General features: G+C 42.8%; 1 protein-coding gene and 1 non-coding gene across 2 annotated transcripts in view; one reads left to right on the forward strand and one right to left on the reverse strand.

Moving 5' to 3' along the window:
• LOC113252216 (serine/arginine repetitive matrix protein 1-like) overlaps positions 1–26,739 on the forward strand; it is a 77,652-nt gene that overhangs the window by 46,123 nt on the left and 4,790 nt on the right. The gene's annotated exons all lie outside the window — the stretch shown is intronic.
• Positions 505–611, reverse strand: LOC113252562 (U6 spliceosomal RNA). The gene has a single exon (XR_003314915.2). It is a non-coding gene; the product is annotated as a U6 spliceosomal RNA (small nuclear RNA).

Raw genomic sequence — 26,739 nt, forward strand, 5'->3', positions numbered from 1 at the left:
AGCAGAGGAGCCCGATGTAGGGCTCGATCCCACAACGCCGGGATCACGCCCTGAACTGAAGGCAGACGCTTAACCGCTGTGCCACCCAGGCGCCCCAAAATGGGCGTCCTTATAGTACCCACAGCCTGGAGTTCATGGATGGAGGAGCATATCTAGGGCACATGTGGAGAGCCAGAGAGGTGAGCAAGAATTCCGGTCAAGCTGTTGCTCCGTTACGTATGCTTACTGAACATGGTGGTTCATTAAGACCAGGCAGAATCTTGCTGCAGGTGGATGGAAGAGGACAGTGACAGAGAAAGGAGCAGTAAGAACGTAATAAAAATCACAGTAGGAATAGTGGAGGGTCGCTCTGTGATACAGGGCCATACAGCATCTGGGGCTCTCAGTCACAGCCTTAGGGCTCCAGGCAAAAGATAAACTATGTCAGGCCACCTACTCTGTTTAAGACACAGTGACATCCTTAGTTTTCGATGTAATGTTCCATGATTCATTATTTGCGTTTACAAAAATACGGAACGCTTCGCGAGTTTGTGTGTCATCCTTGCGCAGGGGCCATGCTAATCTTCTCTGTATCATTCCAATTTTAGTATATGTGCTGCCGAAACGAGCACCAGTCATTGAGCTTTAATGATAAAAATAGCTATTTGTTTTATTTGTTCATTTTTCTTAACAGAAAACAGCATGTTTTCTTTCTTGTTTCCCCAGGTTTATTAAGGTATGATGGACAAATAAAAATTGTACATTTTTAGGTTATACAATGGGATTTTTAAAAGGAATACAATGTGGCAATTTAATACATGTATACATTATGACATGATCACCACAATCACGTTAGGTAACACATGCATCACCTCCCGTGGTAGCCTTTTGTTTTAAAAGCTCTAGCACGTGAAAGGTATTCTACTAAGTCCTCCACATTGTACTGTCTTATTTATTCCTTCATATTATATTATCCATTTACATCCTCTATGTTATCTCATTTACTCCTCACACCAATCTATGAATCAGGCACCATTCTTACGCCCATTTTACAGGTAAGAAAACTGAGGTATATGGTGCAATAAACTTGCCAGGCACTGTATTAAAGACTCCATACCAGTGGCTATCAACCAACAGGGATTTTGTGTCCCCCTTCCTCCCAGGGGACATTTGACAATGTCTGGCGATGTTTTTTGGTTGTCACATGATGTTGGGAGGGTTGCTGCTGGCATCTGGTGGGCAGGGACCAGGGAGGCTGCTAAACACCTACGGAATACAGGACAGCACCCCCAGTCCTACCCCTGACGATTACCCAGCTCAAAATGTCAGTAGTGTCCAGGTTGAAAAACCGTGCTGTATACCAGGGATCTACTTTAATCCCTACAACAGCCCTGGAGAGAAAATTGAGGCTCACAGGGAGGAACTCAGCCACCCAAGTTCTCAGCTGGTCAGGGGCAGGGCTGGAGTTTGAAGCTATACGTGTCTGATGGCTAAGCCAGTGCTCTTTTTTTTTTCTTTTTCTGTTATCCGCAATTTATTTTATTTATTTGTATGATATGCATTATTTTTTAGGTCAGGATTAATTTCTTTTTTATTATAATAATATTTTTTATTATGTTAGTCACCGTACAGTACATCCCTGGTTTCCGATGTGAAGTTCGATGATTCATTAGTTGCGTATAACACCCAGTGCACCATGCAATACGTGCCCTCCTTACTACCCATCACCAGCCTATCCCATTCCCCCACTCCCCACCCCTCTGAAGCCAGTGCTTTTAACCGCACAGGTAGATTGCTCCAAAGGCATTGGTATCCTGCATGTCAGGGATGGAGAAGATGCTTAGGCCTGGGAAGTCAGATGCTGGAGCACTGCTATCAGGATGTGGATATCACAATGAGTGAGCTACAATTTGGGGTCTCGCGTGGGAGCACGATGTGGAGCGTGGGGGAACTGTGTTCCTGCTTGACACCAAGGGAGGGGACATCAACACTAATAAGCACCTTCTGACAGAAGGAGGACATCCCATAAGAAAGTTGGGATGGATTTGGCTGCATTCTTCATTCATTCATTCATTCATTCATCCATTCTGTGTTTATCGAGCATTGACCCTGTGCTTGGTGCTGGTGATATGATGGCAAAAGAGACAGACCAGTTTCCTGTCCCCACTGCATATATATTCAAGGGAGGAGATGGACAACATTCTGACCGATAAACAAATAGATTAAGTAGGTTGTGATTAGCACCCGTGATTAGAGGATAAACAAGGTGCTGTGACCAAGGATAACAGGTTGGTGGATATTTTACGTGGGGAGTCAGGGAAGTCTTCCTGACGTGGGGCCATGTAAACCGTATGAAGGCTGAGAAGGACCCAGAGGAAAATAACAGGCAGTGGGAATGGCAAGGATAGAGATCATGGGGTAGGGAGACACTCAGAGTGTTCTAGCAGCACACGATGGATAATATACAGGGCTGCTTGAAGTGCCCGGCTGTGACTCTGTGGCAGAGACGTGGTAAGGAGCTTACACCAGGGTGCGCAGTAATGCATTGCTTCGTTCATTGAGAAAGTCTCGCTATGAATAAAATGTCGGTAGAATCCAGTAGTGTGTTTTAATGATGTAGTTGATTGACATTCTGGCCCAAGCTTCTCATCTCATCACACACTGGTTACAGTTTGCGGATGGTAGCTGGTTTGAGAACCACACAGTGACTAGTCCTGAAGTACCGGATGGTGGTATTTCAACCAGATCCCCTCCGTCTCTCCAGGCAGCCATGGCGTCCTGTGTCTTCTCGTCTAAGAGTATTCTTCAGCCCTGGATGGGCACCTGACACAGCACCGGGAAATTATGTCCCTGGAATGATGCTCAAGAGTGAGGGATGGGACTTGGTGGATAAACGCTCCACCTTCCCCCCTCTGCGCTGGGATGACTTTGAGGCATAACCACACAGAGGGTCCCCAGCAGAGCTGAGCCCTGTTTGTTCACAGAGGTAATCCACTCATTAATGTGCCCTTCCACTTTCCCTCCCCCTCACCATCCTTCCTGGGATCTTCTCTCCAATTATCTACTTGAACCAAAACTCTTGTCCCAGGGATGCTTCTGGGAAAACCGTAACAGAGAGCATGGCTGAACCATAACGCACAAAGGGCAAATGATGGCCGTGGAGGTCAGAGAGCTGTGCAGGGCAGATCACGCAGGACTTTGTTGGCTGTGATAAGAAACTTGGACTTGACGTTAAGCATGTGGGGAGCTACTGAAGAGCTTAAGCAGGGGAGAGATATTACACGATCTGTTTGTAATTCAAAAACTCCTCAGGTTGCAATTTGTTTAATGGATTGGGTAGGAGCAGGAGTAGAGGCAGGGGACCAGTTAGGATGCTGTTTGCAGCAGTCCAGGGAGGAGCTGCTGGTAGCTAGGGGGTGGTGGTACAGATGGAGGCACATGCATAAGCTTGAGATCCATTTTGGAGGATAAATCAATAGGACTGGCTGGTGGACGATGGTGAGGGTGTGGGGAGCAAAGGAGGGTCAAAGATGACACCTTGATTACTCGATTCCCAGGGTAGATGGGGGGACCTGGGGGAAATTTTGCCACAAAAGTTACTCAGGAAGTCAATGATTAGAAAGAGCTTCTCTGCTTTGATAGTTCCCCTGGTTTAACTAAGCCATGCTAGCGGATGCAGGAATCCACTGCAGTAAATAAATATGAAATGTATGGATCCGGGGAGCATCTCTGAGACGAGATGAAAACCACCGTTCCAGCCACAAGGAGAAGCCGTTCCCTCTACTTCACCAAGCACGGGGGCATTAAACTTAACAGGCTAAAAAATGAAGTGTAAGACCAGCCCAGTGACCGCAACAGCTGCTGACAAGCTCGCACTGAGAGAATGCCCTCAAAGTGAAATGGGAGACACAGGAGAGGTAGCGAAGGGACCTGGGACAGAGCCCCGAGCACTAGCCAGGGCTGCCAAACCGTCATCTTCAAGGCCATCTGCAGTGGGAGAGAGTAGAGACCTGGGACCATATTCTATTCAGACTGTGACCTGTGCTGGGCAGGACATCTGGAATCAACACAAACCAATAGTACCCTTGTTTCAACAAACAGACCAAGACTTATGTGCCCCAAATGAGGGTTTCTTTAGAAAGCAGTCTCCGTGGGAGACCCTAAGATAATAGGTTTTCACAGTCGGAGATGTCCAAAGTTAGCATGGGCTGCCCCAAGGTGCTATGAGCGTCTGGTCACTGGATGGGATAAGTATTCGCAGCATTTTGAGAGGGGCTTTGATGGCAATGTCTGGTTCCAGTCCTGAAATTCAAACTGCTTTCATTTTTTTAAAAAAGATTTTATTTATCCATTTGACAGAGAGACAGCCAGCGAGAGAGGGAACACAAGCAGGGGAAGTGGGAGAGGAAGAAGCAGGCTCCCAGCGGAGCAGGAAGCCCGATGTGGGGCTCGATCCCAGGACCCTGGGATCACGCCCTGAGCCGAAGGCAGACGCTTAATGACTGAGCCACCCAGGCGCCCCTCAAACTGCTTTCATATTCCCAGTTGGTGACACCCACAAAGCAACCAGTTTCCATACATTCTATGGCACTTGGATTTAACCACAATTATGGTACCTGGATTTATACCTTGCTTTGCTCACCAGATTGATGTCTATCTATCTATCTATCTATCTATCTATCTATCTATCTATCTATCATCTATGTATCTGTCTTTTCAGTGATGTTTGATTCTTACCAAAAACAAAATCATTTTCATCATAAAGCCTGACCACCAATGACCCTTGTTCAAAGCAGGATCTAGAGATTACGAACTCGTGCTCCAGAATTACATTAATGGAGTTCAAATCCCAGCTCTGTTCCTTGCTTGCTGTTCAGTCTTGGGCAAGTTAGTTACCTACTCTGTACTTCAGTTTCTTAATCTGTAAAAGGGGTAATATCTCAGGGTTGTCATGAAGATTAACTGCCTTAATGTACCTACAGCCTTAGAGTAGCACCTGGTCAGCGTTCAGGTCTTGGCTAAGCGTCTGCACTTATGATTTTTGTAGGTCTGGGGTCTGAAGGTCTATCTTGAGGACTGACTCAGTGAGTCAGTGCAGCATCCCCACCTGGAGGGCTCTGCATCCTCAGCTGTGGGTGTTCCCACCAGATGAAACTTCTAGTTGATCCTTTTGATGGCCTGTGACCCCACAGCTCAGTCATTTCCCTGGTGAGTGCCAGCTATACTCTGTTGACCTGCCTGCACAGACCTCTCGGCACCTGCCGGTAAACTTGGGGCAGGGATGGGGAGGGCTTCGAAAGATACTTTAAATATTGTTTCTATCACTTTATAAATAATATTTCCATTGTTCTTTTGAGATGGTTCCAAAGGAAAGTATATTCTTCATTGAAAAATTGGAAAATCTCAACAAGAACAAAGAAGAAAATGAAACCACTTGCATCCCACCACCTACAGATAACCATGTTTAGCAGTGTGTAAGCCTACTCTTGTTTTTATGGGGTCATTAGTAGCTGTAATTATTAACTACTAACTCTGCATTTTATTAACCTGTGTGTTTCTTGCTCTGATCTCATCTTATCCTTACTACAACCTTGTGAGGCGGGTAATCATTTTTGTCATTTTATAGATAAGAAAATGGAGGTTCAGGGGCACCTGGGTGGCACAGCGGTTAAGCGTCTGCCTTCGGCTCAGGGCGGGATCCCGGCGTTATGGGATCGAGCCCCACATCAGGCTCCTCCGCTGTGGGCCTGCTTCTTCCTCTCCCACTCCCCCTGCTTGTGTTCCCTCTCTTGCTGGCTGACTCTATCTCTGTCGAATAAATAAATAAAATCTTTAAAAAAAAAAAAAGAGAAGAAAATGGAGGTTCACAGAAATGTGACTCGCTCAAGGTCAAAAATTGTTTCATAAACTGTCTTTTCCCTTTAACAATGTATCATAAGCATTTCCCTCTGTAAATATATTTCTATAACATGATTCGAAATTTTAAATATTTATTTATTTTTTTTTTTTTACCAAGGAATACATTCACGTGGTTAAAAAGAATACAAAAAAGTGTAGAGTGAAAAGCTTTCTTTCGTTCCTGTACCCTATCTGACTACTCCTCTCACCAATAACTGTGGTTCATTTCTTGGGTCTTCTTTTATGATTATATATGGAGATAGGCTTATATGTTTTTGTTTTTCTGCAAAAGGTTGCACAATATAAATGTTCCTCACTTGGTTTTTTCAACTGAACAATGTGTCTGGGAGAACTCTCTATATCGAGTATACAGAGAAGTTTTTCATTTCTTTTTTGCCACTCTACGGTAATCCATTGCTGAATAGAAACATGCCACAATTTATTTAACCAGTCACTATGCATGGACATTTGCATGTTTTTTCAGTATTATCTTTCAAATAATGGTAAAAGACTAACATTGCAAATGAGTCATTTTTCACTTTTTAGAGGCTGCGTGGTATTCCTACTGAGTGGCATGACACAATTTACTTAACCAACCCACTATGAATGGTTTACGTTGTTTCTGGGTTTCCCTTTGATAAATAATGCCCCATTAATAGGGAACAGCCTCTATTCAGCTCCATCACCTGTGTCTATGCTGGAAAGTGGGTTCTCAGTTACCAGATCTGATTATTTTCAAGAGAAGCTAAAAATCCAGATTTTATTTGGTGAAGTAGACATTTTAAAATGTTGCCAATTAGGCAAAAATTAAAGAAAACTGCTTTCCAGGTCAAACAAAACACAGCTGGTGGCCTTTTAGGTCTGTGGCCTCAATTTAAAGACTTTGGGCTGGGGTGCCTGGGTGGCTCAGTCGGTTGGGCATCTGCCTTCGACTCACTCAGGTCATGATCTCAGCGTCGTGGGATCGAGCCCCATGTCAGGTTCCCTGCTCAGAGTGGAGTCTGCTTCTCCCTCTTCCCTTGCCCCTCCCCCTACTTGTGCTTTCTCTCTCTCTCTGTCAAATAAATAAATAAAATGTTAAAAAAAAATAAAGACTTTGGGTTAACAGAATGAGCCTTGGAGCCAGATGAAACTAGGTCCAAGTCTCAGCTCTTTTTTTTACCCACTGTATGACATCAGGAAGATAATCTAAGCTCTCTGGTCCTCAGTTTCCTCTTTTTTAAATGGGGACAGTGATAGAATGCACTCCATGGGACTGTAGTAAGGTGTGTTTAGTACATAGCAAGCAGTAAGCAGTGGATATCATTATCATTGCTGCTGTTGATTACTTCCTACCTGTCAGCCTGGAGCATGGATTTGTGGATGAACTGGTAATGTGGAGCTTTGAGAATAGCAGCTAGTGGTTATGATTGAGTTGATTTGAAAGCCTCTGAAGGTTTTGCTGTGAGGATGAATGTCATCTGTTATGGCCATCTTTGAGACCAACAGAGAATTTTGTGAGATGCGACACTTGGGCAGGTGCATAATTGACCTGCCTTATCTGGAAGATCCAGGCAGCTGCTGAACAGCTGTTCAGGGCATTCATTCATTCATTCATTCATTCATTCATTCATTCAGTATTTCCCAAGCCTCTGATGGATACTACCTTCTAAGAAATCTGCTGGGATGCCAAAGGGAACTTCTGCCCTAAGGAGTTCACACGTAGGCAAAGAGTACATGAAGACAATGTCAATACGTGTCTGGGCTACTCACTAGCTGTGTGATGTTGGACAAGGTACTTGACCTTTCTTTTTTTTTTTTTTTTAAGATTTTATTTATTTATTCGACAGAGATAGAGACAGCCAGCGAGAGAGGGAACACAAGCAGGGGGAGTGGGAGAGGAAGAAGCAGGCTTCTAGCGGAGGAGCCTGATGTGGGGCTCGATCCCATAACGCCGGGATCACGCCCTGAGCCGAAGGCAGATGCTTAACTGCTGTGCCACCCAGGCGCCCCGGTACTTGACCTTTCTTTATATCATTTTTTATCTTAGAGGGCCAGGGACAGTGTCACAGAGGGCCTGAGGGTTGAGCTGATGTTTTGGTGGGGTTTCCCAGGACAGACTATGAGATGAAGACCCCTGTACAAGGGGTTTGTCAAGGAAGGCCACCCAAGAACGGGTAAGGGTTCGGGGAGATAGGTCTGGGAGGGAGAAGTGGCCAAGCAAGAGTACAATTCTAGACAAAGTCTCATGGAGGGTGCCTTCAGCCTGATGCCATAGGCGAGCCCTGGAATATAAGTTATATCTCAAAGTTGTCTTGACCACAGGAGGAGTGAGTTCCCAGAAACTCACAGCTGTCTGCCTGAGCCGACAAAACATCTCCAGTAGCCCAGGGACAGGCCTTCAGAGAGAAGGTGCAGGTGGGGGCCATCAGAGGCAGAAAAATACCCAAAGTGGGGTTGGGGTCAGAATGACTTGTGGATCTGAGGGGATTTGGACACAGGTCCAATAGAGTCAGACTCAGTTGAAGAGCACAAGCATGGTTCTGAACAGTAAGGGTGTTTTCTGGAAGTTAGCCATTCAAAAAATTTTGTGGAGAGACTATTGAAATGACAGACTTAAAGATGTCAGTTTCATCTGAGCACCAGGCCAACTCCTTGGGCAATAATAATACAAATTATTTTTACAGTAACTAATGTTTATTGAGTACATACTGCTATGGACTGAATTGTGTCCTCCCCTTCCCCCCGTGTTTATATGTCGAAACCCTAACCCCTGTTGTGACTGTATCTGGACAAGGGTCTTTAGGAGGTAGTTAAGGTAAACTGAAGTCATGAACGTGGGTCTCTGACCCTTACAGGTTAATGTCCTTATAAGAAGAGACATCAGAGAGCTCAATCTTTCTCTTTTCACCACGCAAGCATATAGCAAGAAGGCAGTCATTTGCAAGCCAGAAAGAGAGATCTCACTAGGAATTAAATCCTGCTGGAACCTGTTCTGGACTTCCCAGCCTCCAGAACTGTGAGAAATAAATTTCTGTCCAACATATGATATTTTGTTATGGTGGCTTGAGCTGACTAAGACACATACCATGCCAGGTACTGTTCAAATCACCATGTACATCATCTCATTGAAACTTTACAACACATCCCAGGAGGCAGATCCTACTAATATCCCGTTTTACGGTTTAGGAATACAATGCCAATTTGTGAGCATTTATTATATTTCTGGCTCTGTGCTTAACACTTCGCATTTCTTTTCTTTTCTTTTTTTTTTTTTAAAGATTTTATTTATTTATTTGACAGAGATAGAGACAGCCAGCGAGAGAGGGAACACAAGCAGGGGGAGTGGGAGAGGAAGAAGCAGGCTCATAGCGGAGGAGCCTGATGTGGGGCTCGATCCCAGAACGCCGGGATCACGCCCTGAGCCGAAGGCAGGCGCTTAACCGCTGTGCCACCCAGGCGCCCCCGCATTTATTTTCTAACTGAACACTCTGAACGCACCCAGACAGTATTATTATCATCCCATTTTATAGACGAGAGCACTGAGATTTATAGAAGAGGGAACTTATTCAAGGCCACAGAACTGTAAGCAGTAGAGTTAGGATTCAAATCCAGGATGTTCAAATCCCTGCTCCATATATTGGCAAGACAGGTCACACAGCTAGTAAGGGCTGTGGCCACTTTGATTCCAGATCCATTGCACCAGCTTGTCTTTCCAAGACTTCTCACCTATAAAAAGAATGATCCTCCCTCCTTCCTTCCCTCTCAAGGGAATCATGACAGTGACTCATAACTGAGAAAGGTTACAACCAGTGATTTAGAGTTATCTTTCCAAGCCACACGCAGACCCCTCTAAAACCTCCATGGGAAGAGCATCATTACGTCTGTCCTTCGTGCTTACAGAGTCTCAAGGAGAAAACCTGTTTCCTTATGTGCTCTTCCTTGCTCTCTCTAAGAAGAAAAGAATTTCCTCTCCAACAGTCAAACTAGATGAGCATGTTAAGCCCTGAATAGAAGATTATTAACACAGTCCACAGTCAGCCTTCCAGCTCACAATCTAATTAGTTGGAAGAGGCCCCTTAGAGTCTGCATCAGAGAAATCTTCTAAAGCCCCAGAATGTCATCTAATGAGAGAAGATGGAACCATAGAAGGAGAGGGAGAAACTCGTGTTTGTGTGTCTGTGGGAGGGAGGAGAGACTCCAGCTCCTGTGTATACCTCAATAATCACTTCCACGGGTACCTCCAGCCAGAAAACTAAAAAATGTAATCACATAGCTCTCAGCTAGCACAGACTGGATGGTTGTTACCCTGGAGCCTGGTATAGAGGACACCTCCTAGGGTTTTCTGGAGAGAGGAAGATTGGTTTTCTTTAGAGCTCCTGCAAGCCCCAGGTAGCCAGCCTCTTCTTACTACCATAATAGACCAGAGAGGAAGAAACTGACTAAAAATAGCCCACGATTGTGTTAGGGTGGCCTCTCACATTTGGAGAGTCATAAGTGAGAGGGGATAGGCAGGTCAATCAAGTATTCTCTGAGTCACAGCTCTGTGCTCTGAGAACAGTAGGGAGCAGAACCGGCCCTTGAGGACTCTACAACTATGTTGTTCAGTCCAGTCTCTCACCCATTCATTCACTCAGCAAATATTGAGTGAGCATCTCCTCTGAGACAGGCACTATATTAGGCCCTGGGATATGGAATGGAATAAGCCCTTATATTCTGAAACGAGAGACAAATAACACAAGAAATACGGATGAGATAGTCACAGAACGTAAGAGGTGTGCCATGTGGGAAACTAAAGCAGGGTTTTGTAGCACAGAGAGTGGACTGGGGTGAGTGGCATGCTACCCAGATCATTCCTTTCAGGAATAAGCATCTGGCACATCTGGGCTCCGTGGTTCCGGGGCAGGGTGCGGGGGGTGGTTCTGCCAATAGGAGTCACAGCAAGAGTCACATATACCTCAAGCTACAGCACTGGTCACCCTGGTCACTTCAGGCTCCTGGCAGTTGCCTTATCATCAAGAAGTAGGCTGCCACTGCACAATGGGAGCAGGGAAGAATGCATTTGCTACCCAGATGATCTATGGCGGCCTTTCTTGCCCAATTTGTCAGTAAATGGGTAAATGCAGCAGCCATGGCCCAAGAAGGCCGTGGTGACATAGTTCAGGCCCCTCACCAGGTAAGCCATGAACCAGCACGCTTGTTTTGAGGGATGGGGAATCCAGAAGGTAGGAGGAGAGGGAGATCATGAAGGGGCTAGATTTATTCCACTAATTTTCTTCTTGTAAGTTTGTCCCGCAAAAGAGCTCATGGATCTCCAAAGAGTTATTCACAGAATGGAGCAAAGAGTAGATCTCAGTAGCACAAGGGCAGAGTGTAGCACATGACATGATGGCCCAGCAAAATATCCCCCTTTAGGATACTGGCACTCATTTTCCCTGTTACTGGGGCTGTTGGTGGCAGACAGCTCTGAGTTGAATCACTCTCTGAAAGCTGCCCTCCGTGAGAGGGTTGCCTTTCCTAAGGCAATGTCCCCTTCCCATGAGCGGCCTGCACCCAGAGACTGGCCAGTGCAGGGGCACAAGGCCCAGTCCCCTTGGCTCAGAGGAGGGCAGCTCTAAAAGGCCACCTCCACTCAGGGCTCCCAGTGGGATCAATTCAGATTTTTGTTGTGAATCTATGTCAGCTTAACCCTTCCCTCTGCTCACTGTTGTTTTCTTCACACCTCCTTCTCCCGTACCCCTCCCCGCCAAAGTGCTGGTCCTGTGAACTTTCTGCAAACAAGTCTTTCCTGGAGAATCCAACTCAAGACAGTGAATGACTGGTGGAAGGAGAATTAATTTATATAGTGTTGCCAAGGGAAGACCTCTCTGAAAGGGTATTGTTGGAGCTGAGTTCTGAATGACGAAAGGACCCAGCTGTGAGAATACACTTGGGGCAAGTATCTCAGGAACAGGGGATGATTAGCATAAAGTCTATGAGGTACGCACAATCTTGGTGTATTAAAGGCCTGTGGGGCTCAAGGGTAGTGATGGGCAAGGAAAGTGAAATAAACAGAGAGGAGGGATGAGAAGGCCAGGTCTTGCAGGGTCTAATAGGCTGCAGTGAGGAGTTTGGGTTTTATTCTGAGGGTGATGAGAAGTCATTGGAGGGGGTCAAGCAGAAGAAAGAAAGGATCCAATTTACATTTTAAAAAGATCACTCTGGCTACCGTGAATTCAATTTCATCAGGGAGACAAGACTAACTGACACGGAAAATTAGAGAATAACCTCAAAGCAATATGATTCTGTGCCAATAAAGAGCAGGCATCAGGCTCTTTGACAGGAGTATGTCTCATGTTCATTGAATATTCATTTAATAATAATAATAGTTAAGAATCTATCATATGCCAGACACTGTACTAGGATCTGGGATACAGCAAATAAACAAGATAGATAATGGTCTGGACCTCATTGAGCTTGTATTCATACTGATAAACTTTAATAAAGTGGCATGGGTTTTAGGCAGGTCATTGGAAACTACATAGAAGGGAAGGACTTCATGGAGAAGATGGGACTTGGATTAAGTGGGGACATGAGAAGGGAGCATCCATGACAGAGAGAAGAAATTGTAGGAACAGTAATATGGCAGCAGTGGTGAGCATGGTAAGAGTGTCAATGTTACCATCAATTGAGTACTTACTGCATGCCAGAGATCCTGCTAAGAATTTTGCATTTTTTTATGTTGTATAATCTTGAGGGACACCATTAAAAATAAGCGTTATTTCTCTCTCATTTTTTTTAGGTGATAAAACTGAGGCTCATGGAAATATCTTGTTCAAGGTCACATACAAAGGAGTTGGAGCTGGACTTAATTCCATGTCTGTCTGATTCTAAAACTGAATCTTATGCCCCTAAGGGCATCTTGGTTGGGCAGAAGTGGCCCCCTGCTGTTTAACCCTGTCCCTCTTTCTCAGGACAAGTTCTGTGGCAAGGCGTCTTGTCTGCTGTTGTGTGGACACGGCTCTGGGTTCAGTCTTTACTTCTCTGCCTATGACTCTAACCTTACCACCTGTCCCATCTCTCATTTAGCAGAGATTGCTAAATGGTCCACTATCAGTCAATTTTCTCTTCTTTGTGGCACATGGTTTAAGGATTTCCAGCATCCTTTATAGCTACACGTGGTCATATGACTGAATTCCAGCCAATGGAGCACAAGTGGAAACAGTGTGTGCCATTTCCATGTCTGGCCCCAAATCTCTCACTCACAGTCTCCACTTGTTTCTTTTTTTGGATGTCTTAGAAACCACTGTTGAAAATGTCAGGGCCACTCTTAGCTGTGTCTTTGAATAACTAAGGAGAAGAGCTCAATCCTTGACCTGAATCTACCTTGGGCTGTTATATGGACTGTGATGTTTTATTTCTCAGAAATAGAATATAGTGCTTCTTTCTTTCTTTTTTTTTAGTATAATTATAATTCTATTGCTCTGAATCATTACATGATTGAATCTATTTATTCATGTAGCCAGGCCTACACTAGCTCATGCCCCTACTTTCTGTCATGGCTCCTGAGGATCCAAATCTCCTCTCAAACATCATTCCAGACTTTGCTCAAGGTTTCTGGCAGGGCCAACGCTAATTTGGACCATTCTAATAAAAATGAGCTAAGTCAAGGAGTCTACGGATCAAAGTCAAGGAGTGAGTAAATGACGGCTTTGTGTTTGTTCTGGTTGGAGTGGTAATACGTTGCAGGAGAAAGGGCATGGAAGAAGGGGGCCATAAAGACAGAGAAGGAAAAAAGCTGGAGGAAGAAAGAGAAGAGGGAACAGAGCTATGAGAGAGAAAATAGCAAAGAAAGGAGAATAAAGGGGGAGGGGAATAGGAGAGGATACAGAGAAGAAAAGAGTAAATAAAAAAGCCTGAGGGGGCAGGATTAAAAGTTCTGAGAAGATAAGGCTTTCCTGGCATGACTTCTCCAGGACCTCATCACACTCAACCTTGGTATTAAATGATACTTCTCTCCTGGCCCAGGACTGTATATCTTGCCCATCGCCCTGTCACCCCGTCACATGGGCACATACTGTGAATAGATATGGTATTGTACTCAGCAACCTTTGGTTCTCTGTCAAACCCGGGATTAGCTCCCAATCAAGCTCTTAAGGACACAGAATTTCCTCCTGGCATGTGAAAGAGAAGAGGGATAAAGGTTACATCAACAGGAGACAACCTTGTTCAGAGTTTTAGATTGCAGTGGCTGGGAGTTAATTAGGCTTGGTGGTTTTTCCACTCTCCACCTCCCCATCCTCTTTCTCCTAATTAGTTTGAAAATGGGTTCTGAAGAAAATCAGTGATTCTCAGGACTGGTCGATGGGGTAACGGGGTGGTTAGGACAAAAGCCCCCTTGAAGCACTCTTGCCTTCTCCGGGCTTTAGAAGTTAGAATGTCTGTCAGAACTCTGGACAGCTCCAGGCCTGCCTTGTGGGAGGGCCACAGGCATGGCCATGGAGGTGGCTTTAATAACACGAGGCCTAGAAACTCCTGGATAGCTGGTTCCCACCGCCTGCCACCTTATTTAATTATGCAATGATCAGCAACCTTTACATTTTAATTAGGGAGTCACTGTAATGAAGCCATCCTGCTTCTACGGGGGCAGGCCTGTTCATTCTCTCATCGCTCCGGAAGGGTCTTTGGCACTAATTGGCTGTTTGGTAGCTGGATCTTGACAGTGCGAGGTAGGTAGTGATCCCCTTGCTTTCCTTCTAATGCATTCTCTGGTCTCATTGCCCTCCTCCTCTTTGATTTGCCTAATTAGTGCTAATAATTTAAAAGCTGCATGGCCCTCTTTTGATCCTGCTGTCGACGGCAGACAGAGCCATTCCATTAGCAGGTATTAAATAGTGCTAATACATGGTGACACACGGTTGGAGCTGGCTTGCACACAGTTCCAGGCTGGGACCTCGGGGCTGACTTAGACACATGTGTGCACGCATGCCTGCACACACACACACACACACACACACACACACACACACACACACACCTCATCCACTTTATTCCTGGAGAAAAGTCATTCTAGGCAATAGCAGCTTAGAGTGCTGTGTCTTAATAACTGTTTGAGGCCCCCTTTATTGTGGGCTGGCATTGAAAACCACATGATTTATTCCACATTTCAGAATTTTAATGATTAATTCATGAATGTATCTGCAAGAATGCCAAGGTCTCCAAAATAATGAAAGCCTTTTTTTTTTCTAAAGTTGTTTGTTTTCGTTTCAAATCAAAGCCATCTGTCTTGAGCATTCATTTCACTCCCCCTTCACTCCCTTCACCCTGAAAAGGAAAAAAAAAAAAGCGGAGCTCATTTCATTGGGGTCTTGATAACATTTTGACAAGGAATAGAATTCATTTACATTTATCAAAATAAACAGATGAGTCTTCCATCTTCTCTCTGTTGAGCTGACACACACGGGTCTCACCTCCAACAGGCATCAATGAGCTCGAGGTCATGTGCAGTGATTCAACCTATGTGTTCCCAAATATTTGAGGACTTTTGTGGAAATGTAAAGGGGTGCTCGTACTGAAGGAGCCCAGGTGAGCTGTCAGCAGGACCTTCCCCAGGCCCTGGGAAGGCAGACATTGCAGCTCTCAGTCTGTCCTGGGCTCATAAACCATAAACTATCCTTTACTTATTTAAAGGCTGCAGCATTCCATGGTTAAGAATATTGGTTTTGGAGGTAGGTTGACTGGGTTCTGATTCTGGCTTCATCTACTTTCCCACAAGGGGTGTAACTTTAGGCAAGTTACTTTAAATAGTAGCTGCTGGATCATAGAGCTTTGGGGAGAATTAAATGAAATAATACATGCAAAGTGCTTGACACTGCACCTGGCACATAATAAGCACTCCAGGATGTTAGGAATAACGATGATGCTGATGACAATGACAATGATGATGGTGACTGAAATAACATGAGGGTCTTTTATTGGGCCTTTTGTTCTATGCAAGAGAAGATGGCAAGTCAGTTGCTGTAAAGTCCAAATAAACTTTGATGCTTTGGAGCACTGAAGTTAACTTTAATTTAAAAAATCGTGCTATTAAGACCATTTCTGAGAGACTACCTCATTTTTAAGGATCTGTTATATTTTACTAACATAGCCCCATTATATTAATGCTCGTGTTTTATGGACTTAGATACAAGCGAAATAGTCTGAAAGTGTGCTACAGAGTGGGAAATCAGAACAAGGGCCTGATTCTACATGAGGAAACAGCTCTACAGTCATTGCATCCTGGGCCAAAGCAGACTGACCCCTTTGGACCTGGGCCTCTGCACAAGGGGCTGGGTGGGTGGGAATCACAGTAAAGAGTAGCATTCAGGACTCCTAGCGTTACCAAAAGTGTTCTCTTTGTGTCCCTATTAGGTTTTTAAAAATTAATAAATTTTATTTTTTAGAGCATTCAAGTTCACAGCAAAATTGAGTGCTAAGTACTAAGAGTTTCCATATACCTCATGTCCCTACACTTGTGTTGCACCCTGTGCCAGAGTGGTGCTTTGTTAGAACTGACACATCATTATCACCCAGAGCCCACAGTTTGTATGAGGGTTCACTCTTGGTGTTGTATATTCTATGGACTGGAGAGAAGTATAATGCCATGTATCCACCATTATAGTATTGTACAGAATAGTTTCCCTGCCCTAGAAAACTTTTGTGCTCTGCCTATGCATTTCTTCCTCCCTTCCTAACCTTTGGCAAACATTTTCCATAGTTTTGCCCTTTCCAGGACATCATGTAGTTGGAATCATACAGCACGTAGCCTTTTAGACTGGCTTTACTTCACTTCTTTCACTTAAACTTCATTGAAGTTTCCTCTGTGTCTTTTCGTGGCTTACCAGCTCATTTCTTTTTTAGCACTGAATAATATTCCATTGTCTGGATGTACCATTGCTTACCTAACCATTTGCCCACTGAAGGACATCTTGGTTGCTTCCAAGTTTTGGCAATTATAAATAAAGCTGCTAGAAACTTCCATGTGCAAATTTTGTGTGGACATGGATATTCAGTTCATTTGGGTAGATGCCAAGGAGCATGACTGGGGGGTCTTATGGTAGGAGTATATTTAGTTTTGTAGAAAACTGTCAAAGTGTCTTCCAAAGTAGATGTACCATCTTGAATTCCCACAAGCAATAAATGAGAGTTCCCATTGCTCTACATCCATCTGGTGTTGTCAGTGTTTTGGATTTTGGTCATTCTAACAGGTGTGCAGCAGTACCTCATTGTTTTTGAAATTTTCAATTCCGTAATGACATGTGATGTTGAACATCTCTTGATATGCTTAATTTCTATCTGTATATCTTCCATGGTAAGATGTCCGCTAAGATCTTTGGCTCATTTTTTTTAAATTGGGTTGTTAATTTTCTTATTATTGGGTTTTAAGAGTCCTTTATATATTGTGGGTAACGGTACTTTTTCAGATGTGTCTTTGCAAATATTTTCTCCTAGACTATACCTTGTCTTTCATTTCCCTGACTTGTCTTTCACAGAGAAGAAGTTTTTAATTTTAATGAAATTTGGCTTTTCAATTGTTTCTTTCATGGATCTTGCCTTTGGTTTTGTATCTACAATGTAATTGCCATACTCAAGATCATTTAGGTTTTCTCTTATGTCATCTTTTAGGAGTTTTGGTCTGATTCCATATATTTAGGTCTGTGATCAATTTTGAGGTTTTTTTTTTTTTTGACTGGTGTAAGGTCTGTGTCTGAATTAATTTTTATGTATGTGCATGTCCAACACCATTTGTTGGAAAGACTACCTTTACTCCATTGTATTGCCTTTGCTCCTTTGTCAAAGACCAATTGACTATATTTAGGTGGGTCTATTTCTGGGATATCAATTCTGTTCCATTGACTTGTCTATTCTTTTACCAATACTTCAGTGCCTTGATTACTGTATCTTTTTTTTAAGATTATTTATTTATTTATTTGACAGACAGAGAGAGAGAGAGAGTGTGTGCGCACACACAAGCAGGGGGAACAGCAGAGGGAGAGGGAGAAGCAGGCTCCCTGCCAATCAGGGAGCCTGATGGAGGGCTCGATCCCAGGACCCTGGGATCATGACCTGAGCTGAAGGCAGACGCTTAACCATCTGAGCCACCCAGGCGTCCCTGATTACTGTAGCTTTATACTAAGTCATGAAATCAGATAGTGTCAGTCATTTGACTGTTTTTTCCTTCAATACTGAGTTGCTTTTACATATAAACTTTAGAATCAGTTTGTCAATATACACAAAATAGGCTGCTGGAGCTTTGATTGGGATTGCATTAAATACGTAGATAAATGTAGGAAGAACTGACATCTTGACAGTATTGAGTTTCTTTATGAACATGGAATATTTCTCCATTTATTTAATTCTTCCTTGATTTTATTTATGAGTTTTGTAGTTTTCCTCATATAGATGTATGCATATGTTGTTAGATTTATACCTAAGTATTTTATTTTGGGGGGTGCTAATGTAAATTGCAATTTGTTTTTTATTTCAAAGTCCACTTGTGTATCACTGATAGATAGGAAGATGATTGACTTTTGTATGTTAATTTTGTTTCCTGCAACCTTGTTATAATTACTTATTAGTTCCAGGAGTTTTTTTTTTTTTTTTTTGTGAGTTCTTTTGGATTTTCTGCGTTGATGATTGTGTCATCTGTGAACAAAGAAAGTTATAGTTCTTCCTTCCCATTCTGTATACCTTCTATTTCCTTTTCTTGTCTTATTGCATTAGCTAAGAATTCTAGTACAATGTTGAAAAGCTGTTATGAGAGGGGGATATCTTTGCCTCACTCCTTATAATAGTGAGGAAGCTTCAAATTTCTCATTATTTTTAAAAAAGTAAGCTCTACACTCAATGCGAGGCTTGAACTCATGACACTAAGATCAAGAGTTGCATGCTTTGCTGACTGAGCCAGGCAGCACTCCCAAGTTCTCACCATTAAATGTGATGTTAGCTGTAGCTTTTTTGTAAATATTCCTTATCAAGTTGAAGAATTTCCTCTTTATTCCTAATTTTATGAGAGTTTTTACCATAAATAGGTATTGAATTTTGTCAGATGATTTTCTATATCTATTGATACAATCATGGGATTTTTCTTTTTTAATCTTTTGGTGTAATAGATTACATTAATTGATTTTCTGATGTTGAACCACTCTTGCATATCTGAAATAAAGCCCACTTGATTGTGGTGTATACTTATTTTTATATATTGTTGGATTTGATTTGCTAACATTTCATTGAGGATTTTTGCGTCTGTGTTCATGGGAGATATTGATCTGTGGTTTTCTTTTCTTATGTTATCTGGTTTTGGAATTAAGATAATGCTAGCCTTGCAAGATGAGTTAGAGAGTATTCCCTCTGCTTCTGGTTTCTGGAAGATATGTAAAGAGTTGGTATAATTTCTTCCTAAATGTTTGGTAAAATTAACCAGTGAACCCATCTGGGTCTGTGCTTCCTGTTTATTAATTAATTAAAGGTTATTACTTTTTTAAAAAATATGTATTTATTTTAGAGAGAGAGAGAGAGCATGAGCAGGGGCAGGGGCAGAGGGAGAGTGAGACAAACAGACTCCCCACTGAGCACAGAACCCAATGTGGAGCTTGATCTCACAACACTGAGATCATGACCTGAGCTGATCAGACGCTCAACTGACTGAGCCACTGAGGCACCCCTAAAAGTTATTAACTATTAATTCAGTTTCTTTAATAGATATAGGCATATTCAGGTAATTTATTTCTTCATGCATGAGTTTTAGCACATTGTGTCTTTCAAGGAATTGGCCCATTTCATCTAGGCTATCAAATTCGTGGACATAGGGTTATAAGTAGTACTATTTTGTTACCCTTTAATGTGCATGGGATCTGTGGTGATAGTTCCCTCATTCATTTCTGATATTAGTAAGTTGCATCCTTTCTTTCTTTTAAATTAGTCAGTCTGGTTAGAAGCTTATTGATTTTATTGATTTCTTCAAAGAAACAGCTTTTAGTTTTGTTGATTTTCTCTATTGATTTCCTGTTTTTAATTTCATTGATTTCTTTTTTTAGAGCATCTTTCAACTAACGCATTCTTTTTAAAAAATTTAAATTCAATTTAATTAACATATACTGTATTATTAGTTTCAGAGGTAGAATTAGTGGTTCATCAGTTGCATATAACATCCAGTGCTCATTACATCAAGTGCTCTCCTTAATCCCATGACCCAATTACCCTGTCCTCATCTCTCCTCCAGCAACCCTCAGTTTGTTTCCTATAGTTAAGGGTCTCTTATGGTTTGTCTCCCTCTCTGTTTTTATGTTGTTTTATTTTTCCTTCCCTTCCCCTATGCTCACCTGTTTTGTTTCTTAAATTCCATCATATGGTATTTGTCTTTCACTGACTGACATATTTTGCTGGCATAATACTCTCTAGTTCCATCCAGGTCCTTGTAAATGGCAAGATTTCATACTTTTTCATGGCTGAGTAATATTCCATTGTGTATATATACCATATCTTCTTTTTTTTTTTTTTTTAAAGATTTTATTTATTTATTCGACAGAGAGAGACAGCCAGCGAGAGAGGGAACACAAGCAGGGGGAGTGGGAGAGGAAGAAGCAGGCTCATAGCAGAGGAGCCTGATGTGGGGCTCGATCCCACAACGCCGGGATCACGCCCTGAGCCGAAGGCAGACGCTTAACCACTGTGCCACCCAGGCGCCCCTATATATACCATATCTTCTTTATCCATTCATCTGCTGATGGACTCTGGGCTCTTTCCATATTTTGGCTATTGTGAACATTGCTGCTATAAACATTGTAATTTCATTGATTTCTGCTCTAATTTTTATTTTTTATTTTCTTCTGCTTACTTTGGATTTAATTCACTCTTTTCCCCCTAATGTTCCAATGTGGAAGCCTAGATTATTGATTTTAGATCTTTCTTCTTTTCTAATGTATGCATTCAATGCTATCAATTTTCCTCTAAGTACTGCCTTTTCTGCATCTTACAAGTTTTGGTAAGTTGTATTTTCATTTTCAGTTAGTTCAAAATATTTTGAAATTTCTCATGCGATTTCTTCTTTGATCTATGTGTTATTTAGAAAAGTTTTATTTAATGTTTTTTGTTAAATTAATTAATTTATTTGGAAAAGTAACATGGAGCAAAGTTCAAATGGTACAAAAAAGGGGGATATAGAGATAAGTCAGGTTTGTTTTTTTTTTTCCAATTTTGATCTACCAGTTCCTCTGCTCTCTCCTAATTATCTGGCTCTTGTGTATTCTTCCAGAGATATTAAATACAACACAAGTTGCAAGAAGCATGCTCTCACCCTCCCTTTTTCTTCCAAAAAATGGTGGTATGTTCTTTACTCCTTGCATTAAATAGTAAAGCTTGAGAACATTCCAAATCACTATATTTCATTTCAACCATTTCTCCATTGATAGACATTTAGGTCCTTTCTGCTTTTTTCACTGCAATGTGGTCTTGAAACAGACTAAGAAATAGAGATTCTTTGGTTTGTTTTATAGGAGACACATAATGAAAGGAGTGTGTAGCAGACCCCTATGTTTGTCTCCACCTCCAACATTCATTCTTTCTACTTTTCATAACAGACCCTGGTTTTACTTTGGGTAACAACCCTTTACTCATTTTTTGTCCATGAGATTTGGTTGGGATAACTCTACCTTTGATTCCAGGGATGGGCATGTGACAGAAGCTCTACCAATGAGAAGCACTAAATCCCTTGATTACTGTGATTGGCTGCAGAACTGGTGAAGGAAGAATCAACAGGAATTTATTTCAGAGCAGAATTAACAGGCCTTGGATACATTTTGCAATGAAGGCAAGAAGTATGTAGAAGAGGTTGCATATAACACTGAGGGTCCTAGTGAAAAGGAATGAAGCCACCTGACTGAATGTTGACATTAAGAGGTGAAGCTTGGTGTGTGGGTATACTATTAGCCTGTTCTGTTAAGCTGTCTGTCACAGGGAGCTACAATTCCCAAGCTCGTTTGACCTCTAGTTCACAGAGCTATTGATGGAAGATTGGAGAATGGGAAGAGGGTTTTTCTTCTTCTTTCTCTGTTTCTGGCAGCATGTCTGGTAGTCTACATCTCATCCCTGATTCCAACTGAAGTCAGACAGCCTCTCTTTTCATGTACTTCGCTTCGACAGACAGCTCCTGCCATGACTGTAGGGCCTTCTGGAAAGTTCCAGCTTCTAGGATCTTGGTGATACCACCTCCTCCTACTGTTCCTCTAACCCTAGGGTTGGTAGCATGTTCCTGCTCTGTTTAATCTCTGGGTTGTCTTAGTGTCCCATGTTTTGACTTCTTGGCTTTTCCATCACCTGAGTAACCAGTTGCTCTTATTAAATTCTCTCTGTTTGAAACACCTAGAATGGTTTCTGTTTTGCTGGATGAATCCTAACTGATAGAGTGAAGAAGAGGGAGGGGGAGGAGATGTGTGAAACTTGGGTTGGTGCACAGAAGGAAGGGGTACACATAAAAAACACAGGTCTGGGGGCGCCTGGGTGGCATAGCGGTTAAGCGTCTGCCTTCAGCTCAGGGCGGGATCCCGGCATTATGGGATCGAGCCCCACGTCATGCTCTTCCGCTATGAGCCTGCTTCTTCCTCTCCCACTCCCCCTGCTTGTGTTCCCTCTCTCGCTGGCTGTCTCTGTCGAATAAATAAATAAAATCTTTAAGAAAAAACAAAAAAAAAAAAACAAAAAAAACACAGGTCTGGCACTTTAGTCATAAGATGGAAGATGCTCATGAAATTTAGAAATTTAGAAAGAAGAAGAAATTTGGAGGGAGAAGAGGCAAGGACAGGACCTGGGGACATTTTCAGATAATTGGTGATGGATAAAGAGGCATCAGTCAAGGTGACTTAGAAATACTAGCTTCCAGACATGTGGGAGAGTCACCCAAATGTAATCTCACTCGTATCAGAGAAGAATTTTAAGGAAGAGGGATTCAGATGGATTGATTGATCGATATGTAGGAGTAAAAGGAATGAGGACACTAAGCAGATTGAATCCAAGATAATTGACTTAACCATGGTGCTATATCACTCAAAGCAAGAGCTTAAGAAGGGAGAAATTGGAAATTGGTGGTTGATATCGGGGAAATGACTGATACCTTTGTTATGAGATAACTACATTATAAAAAGCTTTTACTGTATATATTTAGAAGAATGTGACTTGGCTCATGGTACTGCCAAATCTTACTTAGTCATGAGCCATGTCACTGTGGTTTTTACTCTGGTTTTGAAAAAATGTGAGAAGTCTTTGTGGTCTCTGGTTCATTGTCTATTACAGAAATCTAACTCTAGAGATCAACCCCAATGGAAAGTTACCATCAATCATAGATCCATAAACTTCCAAAGTTGGAAAGGGTTATTTATGGAACCTTATTATGAGGCCCAGAGAGGGTCAAGTATTTGCTAATGCATGGGCTACACTAAAGAAAACCATTTTTAACACTTAATACAATGTCAGGTAACCAGCAGATCTCTCTTTCTTGCACACACTCTTGACTCCTTAAGAGCTGGGGTTGGTTTTGCTCATATAGGACAGAGCAAGGATCAGTTCAGGACTCAATAAATGTTGAGTGAAGTAGTACACAAATGATGAGGAACAGATGATGAATCTGACAGTCCATGGACTCCAGTGTTGGAGGATTCCATGGAAGGACATCTCACAGAGGAAAAAAGTGACAACATTTCCTGAATTGAGACCTTAAACACAACTAAGTAGAGATTGTCTGGGAAGACACAGCATGAATGTTGGGAGCAAATAGTGATTGATGGATAGTGAGGTTGGATGATGAATCAAAAAGATTTTGGGTGCAAGAAACAGAAAACCCAATTCTTTTTGATTTAGAACAATCATGATGTTTATTGACTAATAAAACTGGAAGTTCAGGTGCAAGGTGGGCTTCACAGTTGACCAAATTCTAGAATTCTGTCTGCATTTTCCTGCAGTTCCCTTGGTTCTGTCTCCTCCATGGAGTAGCTTCGTATTCAGGTGGGTATGAAGACACTGCAGCAGTTACCCTTAACATCTACTCCTAATGACACCAGAGAATAAGAGAGGGACCTTCAGGAAGTTCTTCCAGCAGACGGAGGAAGGACTCTTTTAGCTCTTGTCCTGGCTTTCTTTCAGTCTGTTCCCCAAACATCAACCAAAGTGATCCTGTGAATATTTGTCTGTTCAAAAGCCTCTGTTGTTTCCCATTTCATTCTGTGTAAGAGCCCGTCTTAACCAGACCCACAGAGCCCAACAGTATCTGCTCCAGCGTCACCTCTTCGCCTTTCTTTCACACTCTCATCCCCTTTTCTACTCTATTCCAGCCATACTGGTGTCCTTGTGGCTCCTTAAATACCCTACGCCCTATTCCTCTGGACCATTTTTCTGCAGCACTCTCCCTGCAGACTTCATTAGGACTAATCCCTCATCTCCTTCAAGTGACCTTCCCTGAGGACCTTATTTAAAAATGCATCCCCTGGGGGCGCCTGGGTGGCACAGCGGTTAAGCGTCTGCCTTCGGCTCAGGGCGTGATCCTGGCATTGTGGGATCGAGCCCCACATCAGGCTCCTCTGCTATGAGCCTGCTTCTTCCTCTCCCACTCCCCCTGCTTGTGTTCCCTCTCTCACTGGCTGTCTCTGTCTCTGTCAAATAAATAAAATCTTTAAAAAAAAAAAATGCATCCCCTGGACTCCCCCTCTCTTGTTTCCTGCTTTACATCCCTTGTTTCGCAGACCACTATCAAGTACTATATATATATATATGAAGTATTACACTTATAAAATTATATACATAATGATTTGTTTTGTTTTGTGTATTGTCTGTTTCTCCTCACAAAGGTGGTGATTGTTTTTCAAATTTCATGAGTTCTGTACTCCCAGCACCTATATCTGCAAATACTAGGTGTACAGTAAATATTTGTTGAATAAATAAACAAAATTCTTTCTCAAGCTTCTTCCTTCCTTTCATTGACAAGCAAAGTGAGAAAATCACATACAAACCCCAGATTGCAAAATCAGAGGTGCTAACGGCAATCCCAAATAGGACTTTTCCTGAATGACAGTCTAATTTTCCCATTATAGTGGAGAGACCTACCGAAAAATAGGAGCTCCTCAGCACGGACTTCTATGTGCTAAGGCTTGTGAGTGAGAAAGGTATAAGATGTCCATTTCTGCCTGGAAGCTGCCCAAGATGTTTCCCAGGGCTCCCCACTCTGTGAAGTCCGGAGCCTGCCTCAGGGACCACCATCGAAGCTGGGGCTCATGGGAACAGTTCAAGCACCATCGGCAGCTAAAATGCATGAGAACATTTCACCTTTGCTCGGTAGTGGCCATAGAGAGAGGACTTAAAAAATGCTAAGCTCAGACCAGGAATGGCCTCATTTAGCACCTGAGAAGGTACAGGCATGTTCATTCTTTGATTTAGTAGTAGCTTATTCAACCCCTGCTCCCTAGTAGGCACAATTCTAGGCACTGAGGACACACATTTACCTCTCCACAGAAGCAACCAGGGTGCTCTTTTGCAATTGAAAATCCGAATTCTATCACTCCGAGCTTGAAACTCTTCCTCTTCACCACACTTAGAGTAACCCCCAAATCTGGTTCATGGCTCCTGCCCACCTTGCCGACCTGGCGATTACTGTGCGTCAGTCACCCTGGCAGCCTTATTTCTGGTTCTCTCTTACTCCCAGCTCCTCTTCCTGCCACAGGTCTTTTGTACATGCTGTCTTCTGGAACACTCCTCTGTCAGATCTACTCATGGCCAACTTCTCATGATTCAGATCTTGCTGAATACGGCGCCCTTGAAGATGCCCTCCTCGACAAGCTAAAGAAGCAGCCCGCACCCGTGGTGGCATTCAACAGTTCTTTTTTTTTTTAATTTTTTTTTATTATATTATGTTAGTCACCATACTGTACATCCCTGGTTTCTGATGCAAAGTTCGATGTTTCATTAGTTGCGTATAACACCCAGTGCACCATGCAATACGTGCCCTCCTTACTACCCATCACCAGTCTATCCCATTCCCCCACCCCCCTCCCCTCTGAAGCCCTCAGTTTGTTCCTCAGAGTCCATAGTCTCTCATGCTCCATTCCCCCTTCTGATTACCCCCCCTTTCTTTATCCCTTTCTTCCCCTACCGATCTTCCTAGTTCTTATGTTCCATAGATGAGAGAAATCATATGATAGTTGTCTTTCTCTGCTTGACTTATTTCACTTAGCATTATCTCCTCCAGTGCCGTCCATGTTGCAGCAAATGTTGAGAACTCGTTCTTTCTGATGGCTGAGTAATATTCCATTGTATAGACGGACCACAGCATTCAACATTTCTGACATCAGGATGACGCAATCACTGGTCAATCCAAACAGACACTAGCCATGCACAACTGGGACGGCCACATCTGTGCACACTGGCTGAATGCCGTCCTGATTGTGTGCCATATTCCCAGTCAATATATCAGCCATTTGTGTTTCCTTCCTTGTATCTGTCACTCTGACATTACCTTGGTTTTTTCTTCTACTGAAAGAGCTCTTTTTCTACTTTTCTCCTTCCTAATTGCATGTCTCAATCCATTAAAGCAGGAGTTTGCTTTGTCGCTTGTGCATTACAGCATTGGCAGTGCTTAGTTCAGAGTCTGGCGTAAAGTAGGCACCCCATAAATGTCTGTGGAATGAAGGACCAAAACATCCCAGCCCTTGGGCAGTTTATATTCTGGGAGATGGGATTAGTGGTGGCAGAGTTTCAGAAGTGTGTGCATGGACCACTGATTTCCGTTAGAATTTTCATTTCTGGAATCAGAAGACTTTTGAAATTGGAAGTAACTCTAATTTGGGGGGCAGCATGATCGTGCCATTATGGGTGTCTGGGAGGGGC

Source organism: Ursus arctos, unplaced genomic scaffold, assembly GCF_023065955.2.
Source record: "Ursus arctos isolate Adak ecotype North America unplaced genomic scaffold, UrsArc2.0 scaffold_19, whole genome shotgun sequence".
NCBI classification, from domain to species: Eukaryota; Metazoa; Chordata; class Mammalia; order Carnivora; family Ursidae; genus Ursus; species Ursus arctos.